Genomic DNA, 8703 nt, shown 5'->3' on the forward strand with positions numbered 1-8703 from the left:
GCTCGCCGGTGTGCCTGTGGGCTGGGCCCTCACCCCGTGCTCCTGCCATAGACGAGGCCAGCAAGGCTCAGAGAGGGTAAACAACACCCAGGGTCCCACAGCCCCACAGCAGGGGGCCAGGACCTCACCCACCTGCCCTAGCTCAGCCGGGGCTTGCTTGTTTCCTGTTGCCTGATGCCCTGATAGGTCCACAGGCCTTCCTGCACACAGTAGGTCCAAGAAGCCCAAGTTCTCTGGCTGTGTGCGTTGGGGCCGCTGGGAGTCTCCAGTGGACAGTGGCAGGAAGCCCGAGTCAGGAGCCAGAGCTGGGAGGGCCCGAGCGCTCAGACGCCTGCTTCCCACATCTGCGTTCCTGGGTTCGAATCCCAGCTCTGGCTCCTGACTCCGGCTTCCTGCGGGTGCAGATTCTGGAGCAGTGATGGCTCAAATGTTTGGGCGCCTGCCACCCCCTGGGAGACCTGGACGGAGTTCCCGGCCCCCAGCGTTGGCCTGGCCCCGGCCCTGCTGTGGGGGGCTTTTGGAGTGTGGAGCAGCAGTAGAGAGGTCTTTCTGTCTGTGTGCCTGTGTGTGCAGCCACGGAGCAGCCACGGCGTGTGCGGGCAGAACGCCGGGACTGCTGTGTGACCAGGGAGGGTGCAGGTGAGGGATGACGGGGGTCGGGCCGGGGTGGGGCCGTGGGGGAGGTGAGAAGCGGCAGGTTCTGGACATTTGGGGATGGTGTAGCCCCCCAGGATGTGAAGACGGGCTGGATCCAGGGTGGGGGAGGTGGAAGGGAAAGAGAGGAGTCCAGGAGCCTGCGCCCCAGGAGGGACAGAGCTGCCCCAGCTGAGCCTGGGGCTGCGGGAGGGGCAGTGGCGGCCGCGAGGGGAGTGGGAGTTGGGTTCCAGCTGGGGCAAGCGTGAGTCAGTGCCGAGATGCCCTGGAGGGCCGCGGGACACAGAGTCTGGAAATCAGGAGACAAGACCAGGCAGGAAGTGACTAGAAGTCAACACCTCCAGTTCCCCTAGGGACTGAGGGTGGATGGAGAGGGATGGCGGCCAAGGGATGAGCCCCAAGGCCTCCGCCGAGACCCAGAGCGAGCACCCACGAGAGGAGACAAGGCAGGATCTGTCATTATCTGCTGTTCTCCGGGGGCAGCGAAAACCCAGGTATGTAAAACACACACACACACACACACACACGGAGAGCAGGTGCACCATGGGTAGACACACACTTGGCAATAGGCTTTGATGGGCAGGAGCCAAGGGCAGTGGAAGAAAAGGCAGCTGGACCCAGCGCTAGTGCGGACCCACATGCACCTGGGGCTCTGGCTGTGTCATCGCGCGGCTGCTCCCTATTGGTGGGTGCTCTGACTGTGTCATTGCACGGCTGCTCCCTATTGGTGGGCGCTCAGGCAGCATCCTTGCATGGCTGCTCCCTATTGGTGGGCGCTCTGGCGGCGGCATCGTGCAGTTGCTCCCTATTGGTGGACGCGGCAGCAGCTACCAAGTTTTCGGCGTCCTCAGCCGGCTGAGAGGCGTTCCCTGGGCGCACGTCTGCTTGCAGGGCCTCTCTGCAGTCCCTGGCGGAGCGTTCTGATCCGGCCACAGCGACCTTCAGTGTCTGCCCCTGCTGGCCCTGGGAGCAGGCTGTGTCTGTCTCGGCTGCACCCCCAGTGCCTGAACGGGTCGTCGCTGCTCCCCGGATGTTGGTGGCTCAGACGCCAGCCCGCCGCGGGGAAAGCAGGGGTGTGCTCAGGGCTCCCCAGGACCCACGGGGTACTTGGGGTCCTGCCGGCCGGACACCCGAGCTGCCCTCCGGGACTGCCCTGGCCACCTGCACCAGGTGCCTGTGGGGACGTCATCCGGGGGCAGGACTCGGGGCTGGGGACAGGGCCAGGCTGTGTTTGGAGTACTTTATTGTTTAGTTTTGCCCATTTGTGGTCTTCGTGTAAATGAAAACTCTGTTCACAACCTACTGATTAACTTATTTGAGAGGCAGAGAGAGAGAGAGAGAGAGAGAGAGATCTCCCTTCCACTTGTTCACTCCCCAGAGCCTGCGCTGTCTGGGACGGGGCTGGGCTGAGTCTGGGTGCCAGGGACCCAGCCACCCGAGCCGCACCTGCTGCCTTGCAGGGGGTGTGTTAGCGGGATGCCGGGATCAGGGGCCGAGCCAGGACTGGACCCAGCGCTCGGAGCGGTCACGCAGGCATCCCCAGGGGAGGTTTACAGGCTGCACCCCGCACCCACCCTCCCCGGAGGCTCTCTGCCCCCTTGAGGCTTCTTTCACTCAGCACCGAGTTTGTGTGAGGTTCGTCCTGGCGACGTGGGGGGCCACAGGCCGTGAGTGGTTGCTCCTTGCTGACATCCCCCGCCCCCGTGATCCAGAACTGGGCTGTGGCCGCTGCTGGGAGTGAGGGGCGTTGGCATCTGTTCTGGATGAGCCCACCAGGGCGGCTCTGCGGATTCACGCCTCCCCAGCACGGCTTCCCCAGCGTCTGGAGGTCACCCACCCCCGCCCCCAGGAGCAGAATTTCTGGCACAGCCTTCGGCTGGTTTCAACTTTGCTGCGTAGCAAGAGACTGGTTTAGCAAGAGACTGGTTTTGAAAGCGATCGCACCAATGCCATCTCCGGCCGCAGGGATCTCTTCATCAGGTTAAAAACACCGCTTCCCATTCTCAGCCCCACCCCCTTTTAAATGACTATTGGCTAGGGAACGGAGCTGTGGCATAGCAGGTAAAGCCGCCGCCTGCAGTGCCGGCATCCCATAGGGGCTCTGGTTGGAGTCCCAGCTGCTCCACTTCTGATCCAGCTCTCTGCTGTGGCCTGGGAAAGCAGTGGAGGATGGTCCCTGCACCCACGTGGGAGACCTGGAAGGAGCTCCGGACACTGGCTTTGTCCCGGCCCAGCTCTGTGTGTTGCTTTGCCTCGCTTCCCTGCTCGGCGGTGAGCTTCGCAGAAGCAGGCTCCGCCCCTGCTCTCTCCCAGGGTCAGCCCCTGGGCCAGACACTCGTAGGGAGCTTTGTGTCCTTGTGAAACAGGCGCGAGGCCCACCAGCTGCCTGGAGAAGGGTGGACAGGGTACCTGACGGAAACGCAAGAATCAGCACTGGCCGGGTGCCACGGTCTGCCAGGCACGGCTTCTGTCCTCACCGGACCCAGAGGGAAGCCTCGCTCCCCTCCTACAGGTGAGCAGACAGGCTCAGCCGTGGGAAGTCTCTCACGGGTTTCCCAGCAAGGTGGCCGAGGGTGCTGAGGGTCTGGGTCCCTCTACAGGCCCCTGTACGGTGGGAATCACCTTGGCTGCCTGCCCTCTGGCGGGAGAACTGGGGCACCGACTCTTTCCCTCCTCACATCGGCTGCTGGGAAGCTCAGAGTGTAGTTCCGAGCTCCACCACGTGCAGTGGTTTGATCCTCGTGGTCATATGCGTCTTTATTCTGCTGTTTAACACCAGTGTGCTGCTCAACTCCCTTCAGGAATGTGTCAACGGAATCAAAATGCAGCGAGCTGAAAGTAAATAAATCTGATGGCTGCACCGCTGCCCAGCGCCCTCTGGGGCGGGGATCCGCAGGTCAGAGCTTCTTTCTGACCGGTGCCGCCCCGCCCATCTCCCTGCTCACCGGGCCCTGGGAACCGCCCCTGGCAGCTGTCATTTCTGAGTGAGAAGCAGATAATTCACACGACCTGCAGCCTCCCAGGCTGCTGACTCGCATTTGCAGACCCAAGAAGGTTCCAGAAAAGGACCCCGATCTCCCTAACGCCGGCCCCAGCTCTTCCCAGGCAGCTCCGCTTCGGGGTCGTGGCTCCGTGGGGGGTTTCCCTGCGCCCCTGCAGGGGTGTCAGGGCTGGAATCCTGGGGCGCCTGAGCCTCGGGTGCCGGCGACACCCTCGGGGCACAGAGAGCCCAGCCCTTCTCCCGCCCCAGGCCTGATGGACGCTTGCCCCTGCTTGTCTCAGCCTGAGTCTCAGGGGAGCGGCGGCTGGCACACCACAGGGGCAACCAGGGGACACCCACACACCTGCCTTGTCAATCAAGCAGGGCTCCTCTGCAGCCCGACCTCTCATGCGTCCAGCTGCAGCTCAGACAAAGGTTTATCGTCCAGAAAAAGTGGGCAAGAAGGGGCTGGCGCTGTGGGCTGAGGACCTGAGTCCCGGCTGCTCCACTTCCCACCCAGCTCCCTGCTGATGCGCCTGGGGAGGCAGCGGAAGACGGCCCGAGTGCTTGGGCCCCTGCACCCACGTGGGAGACCCGGATGGAGTTCTGGACCAGCCCTGGCCATTGTAGCCATTTGGAGGCTTGAGCCCGTGGATGGAAGGTCTCGCTCTCTCCCTCTTTGTCACTCTGCCGTTCAAGTAACGAACAACCTCAAGCAAAGAGAAAAGGTAGGCAAAAGTCTCCGTGGGTGGCCATGTGGAAAACCCAAGACCACGGATCCAAACAGAGCTGCCCTTGGTGCTCTGGGCCGGTCACCCCGCTCCGGTTTGCTGGGTGCCTGGCACTGGGCCCAGCAGCTCCTTGGATAGTCTGTGCCCCTTCACGGCAGGACCGCACCCTGGGATGCACACTTTCTCCCGTCCCACCAACCAGGAGCACAAAGTTCAGAGAGCTTAAGTCATTCGCCAGAGTCACACAGCCGGCAAGGAGCCAAGCCCGGAAGCACACCTGCCCCAGCGGCGTGAGCGGCTCTGAGCCACGGTCATGCCACGTGGTGCCTGGGCGGTAAACATCTCATGAATTCCATGGCGTGTGCCTCAGAGTTGGCCCCTGGCTCCAGACCCATTGGCAGTGCTGTCAATCATCTGCCGTGGGCAGACCCACGTGGCTTCATCCCCACCCCACACACCTGCACCAGCCAGCGCCCGCCGCGGGAACGTTCTTCCCGGCTCTCGCTGAGCAATGCCTCACTCCCGTCTCTCCAGGAAACTGCCCATCACCGGGTCACAGGCAGATGCAGCACCTGGGAGCCCCGGGGGGAGGGGCAGACCTAGAGGAGCCTGCGGGGGCGGGGCCGGCTCTGCTGTGCCAGGGAGGGCGACTCGGAGCCCCCCCAGCGGTGACACCCGTGGAGCACAGGAACGAAATGCAAGTGGGAACTGACGCCCGCACCCTGGGTGCCTCGCCCCGGGGCCGCGGAAGACCCCTTGCTGCTCATCCGCACTGTGGATTTGACACGGGAAGGGGGAGGGGGACGGGGTGGCTGCTGGGCCCAGGACCACACTCCCGGAGCCCCCCGCACCCAGATGCTGCCTTCTGGCCCAGGGCTAAGAGGCAGGTTCACTGTCTCCAAAGTCAACGCCTGGATGACCGTGAAGCCACACTTGGAAGAAGCAGAGCTTGGGTCCCTGCGCGACTTGGGGGGCCCTCCGGGGGAACCCTCCCCCCATCCCACCACCCGCACGTGCTGTCCAGACCCGAGCCGCCTCAGACCGTCCACGGAAACACGCTTTTACTCTGCCGGCCATCGCACAGCTTTCTGTCCGTCTGCTGGAGCGGCTGGCCACTGGAGAGACCGCTTCCTCCCCAACTGGTCCTTCCCCTCCCCCTACCCGCCGCACCCTGGCACCACCATTCCCACCGTTAAAGCCAGAGCCTCCCAGGGATGCATTCTAGAGAGATCCACGAGTCTCAGAGCCCTCCAAGGATCATGATGTCAGCGTTGTTGGTTACCGCAGAAAATGAAAGCAGCCCGGCGCCCCGACGGGAGAGGGCTGGGAGGCGTCACCGCGGATCCTCCTCTTAGCACGGACGCCGGGCAGGGAGGCCTGAGTTCTGCTGGACGATGCTGACTACATGCGTTTTCGTTTCAGAACGAGTCTGCAGATCATCCAGAAACATACAGAGGCCGGCGCTGTGGCGTAGCAGGAGAAGATGGCCCAGGTCCTTGGGCCCCTGCACCTGCTTAGGAGACCCGGAGGAAGCTCCTGACTCCTGGCTTCGGATCGGCGCAGCTCCGGCCACTGCAGCCAATTGGGGAGTGAACCTGCGGATGGACGACCCCTCTCTCTCTCTGTGCCTCTCTTCTCTCTCTATGTGTAACTCTGACTTTCAAATAAATAAATAAATCTTTAAAAACAGAGACATTATACAGCATCTTTGTATCCATGATCGACTTCATCATAGATTGATATCAAATACATCTGGAAGTCTGGGTGCTGTGTCCCTGGGCTCCGCCTCCAAACCATCAGGGAGCCTGTGGCTTCCTGTGTCACACAGTGCATGGGACACAGCCGCTTCTCCCTGGCCGCACTGCTCCGCCGCCGTCTGACGGGTCCCCTTGTCCCCAAGCCCCACATGAGCACTTCCGGGGGTGGAGAACAGAATTCTGTACGTGCAGACTACCGGGGCCTCGCCCTGGCTCCCACACCCCAGAGGCAGGGACCACCCCTTGATGGGCCGCCCCCTCCAGCTCTGCGCCCCACCCTGGAGCCCTCGGTGGGGTTCAGAGCGCAGGCAGCCGGTCCCACTTGGGCCTTTGGTGCTCCGTGTGCCCCAGTGCCTTCCCCTCCTTCACCCTTCACTGTGACTGGGCTGAGACGCTGCCTCCGGGAAGCCTCCCGGTGACTGGTGACCATCTGGGGCAGTTCCCTGTGGCTCCCAGCCCCTCGCCATCACGTGAAGTACTTCACGGGGTACTTAGTGCCCAGTTTCTTCGCTGACCACTTCACATGCTGGGCTCTGGGCTCCGGGTGGACGCGTCTCTGGGGGTGGTCTCTGCTGTAACACAGGCCATCTTGTCCCTGACACTCTCAGTAAAACTTCAACTTGTACCTGTTCATTCTTAAATGAATTCTTAAATTCTTAAAGGATTTATTTATTTACTTGAAAGTCAGTTACACAGAGAGAGAAGGAGGGGCAGAGAGAGAAAGAGAGAGAGAGAGAGAGAGAGAGAGAGAGAGAGAGAGTCTTCCATCTGCTGGTTCTCTCCCCAGTTGGCAGTATTGCCAGAGCTGCACTGATCTGAAGCCGGGAGCCAGGAACTTCTTCCAGGTTTCCCACGCGGGTGCAGGAGCCCAAGCACTTGGGCCATCTTCCACTGCTTTCCCAGGCCATAGCAGAGAGCTGGATCAGAAGTGGAGCAGCCAGGACTCGAACCTTCAACCATATGGGATGCTGACCCTGAACTTGTTCTTTGATTTCTGAGTGTAGCCATGGTATTTTGTCCAAAGCACAGGTAATTTTAACTTTTAAAAAAGATTAATTAGCTGGCTCCGTGCTCAGTGGCCACGCGGACGTCATCTGTGGCACACTGCTTCGTGTTCTCTCTCGCTCCACGCCACCTCCCGGTCAGTCGGGCTTACGTCCTGTTCATTCCCTTTTCATGCATGGCCCAAGAGTCCAAGGGCTGGAGTGGCCCAGCCTGGGCGGCAGGCATCCATCCTCCACCATGGACAGGGTGCAGAACCAGCTGGGCGCTTGTAACAGACGGAGCCCCAGGCCCAGGGATTTGGCTCGGGAGCCCTGGCTGGAGGGGGCCCAGGAACCAGTGCTTTGCGCTGCTGGGAAATCTCGCGTGCGCTGTGTTTAAAACCCACTGGCGCTGGTTCGAGTCCCGGCTGCTCCACCTCTGATCCAGCTCCTGCCAATGCACCTGGGAAAGCAGAAGATGCCAAGTCCTTGGGCCCTGCACTCACGTTGGAGACCGGAACACTCTCCTGGCTTCTGGCTTTAGTCTGGCCCAACCCGGTTGTTGCAGCCAATCGGGGACTGAACCAGCAGATGGAAGACCCCTCTCTCTCTGTCCCTGTAGCTCTGCCTTTCAAATAAATGAATAAAGATTTTTTTAAAAACTTTAAAAAAAGATTCACTTTTTTTTTCTTTTAAGGACTACTGGGCAGCCTGTGCAATGTCCCAGTGTCAGGCAGAGTCTCAGAGGGCGGGGCCTGGTCTCCTAGATTTTAACATCTGCCGGCCAGTTCCCAGTGCACGGCTGGGGTGAGAACCATTGGCGGGCCTGGGGGTCTCGTGTCTCTGCTCCCACCTGTCTGCCCCCTGAACAGCCAGGCAAGTTCCATCTTTTTCTTGCGCCTCGGTTTCCGGCCTATAAAGTGAGGGCGATGCCGGCAGGTGCCTGCTGGCGAGGCGGAGCGAGCAAGATGGCGTCCCACTGGAGGGGCCTGCGACGACCAGGCTGGCTGTGCAGGGAGCGGGGGCTCCCGCTGACTCTGTCCTGCCATCTGGAATTCCTTCGCGGCCCCCAGCAGCCGCTCCCACCCTCCGGGGCTGCGAGAGGCACAGGAGGCCACGGGGTTGGGAGCCCTGCGGTTACTTATTCCTGATCGTGAGTCAGGGCTCCGAGCGCCTGGCTGTCTGTCTGGGCCGGAGCCTCGCCCGGGACAGCCCGGATGCGAGCCAGAGGGGAGGGGCAGCCCTCCCTTCCCTGACCCCCAGTGCCCTCCCAGAACCATGGGGAGAGGGCGGGGGAGAGGGCAGGCGGGGTCACAGCGCAGTGAGCACTGACTCATTCCCAGCAAGTCGGCTCCATGAGGCAGGCAGTTGCTGTGCCCATTTTACAGAGAAGGAAACTGAGGGCTGAGAGCTGAGTTTTACCTGTTCCGGATCCCAGGGTCCAGCTCCCAGGGGTTCCAGGCAGCCAGTGAGGAGAGGGGACGGTCCACGGGGCATCTCCCAGTCTCCGCAGGCCTGGTCAAGTCCACTTGTGGTGTAGGAGGAGCCAGAGGGGTGAGAGTACCCCCACAAGAAGCTAGGGGTCCTGGGCCTGAGAC

At 61.8% G+C, this 8703-nt stretch overlaps 1 long non-coding RNA gene across 1 annotated transcript; it reads left to right on the plus strand.

The window, feature by feature from the left end:
- The first annotated feature begins 914 nt into the window (after positions 1 to 914).
- LOC138850438 (uncharacterized) lies at positions 915 to 6054 on the plus strand. Its single transcript, XR_011390192.1, has 2 exons — positions 915 to 3166; positions 4155 to 6054. It is a non-coding gene; the product is annotated as an uncharacterized lncRNA (long non-coding RNA).
- The last annotated feature ends 2649 nt before the right edge of the window (positions 6055 to 8703 follow it).

The sequence above is a fragment of the Oryctolagus cuniculus genome, chromosome 7 (genome assembly GCF_964237555.1).
Source record: "Oryctolagus cuniculus chromosome 7, mOryCun1.1, whole genome shotgun sequence".
Taxonomy (NCBI): Eukaryota; Metazoa; Chordata; class Mammalia; order Lagomorpha; family Leporidae; genus Oryctolagus; species Oryctolagus cuniculus.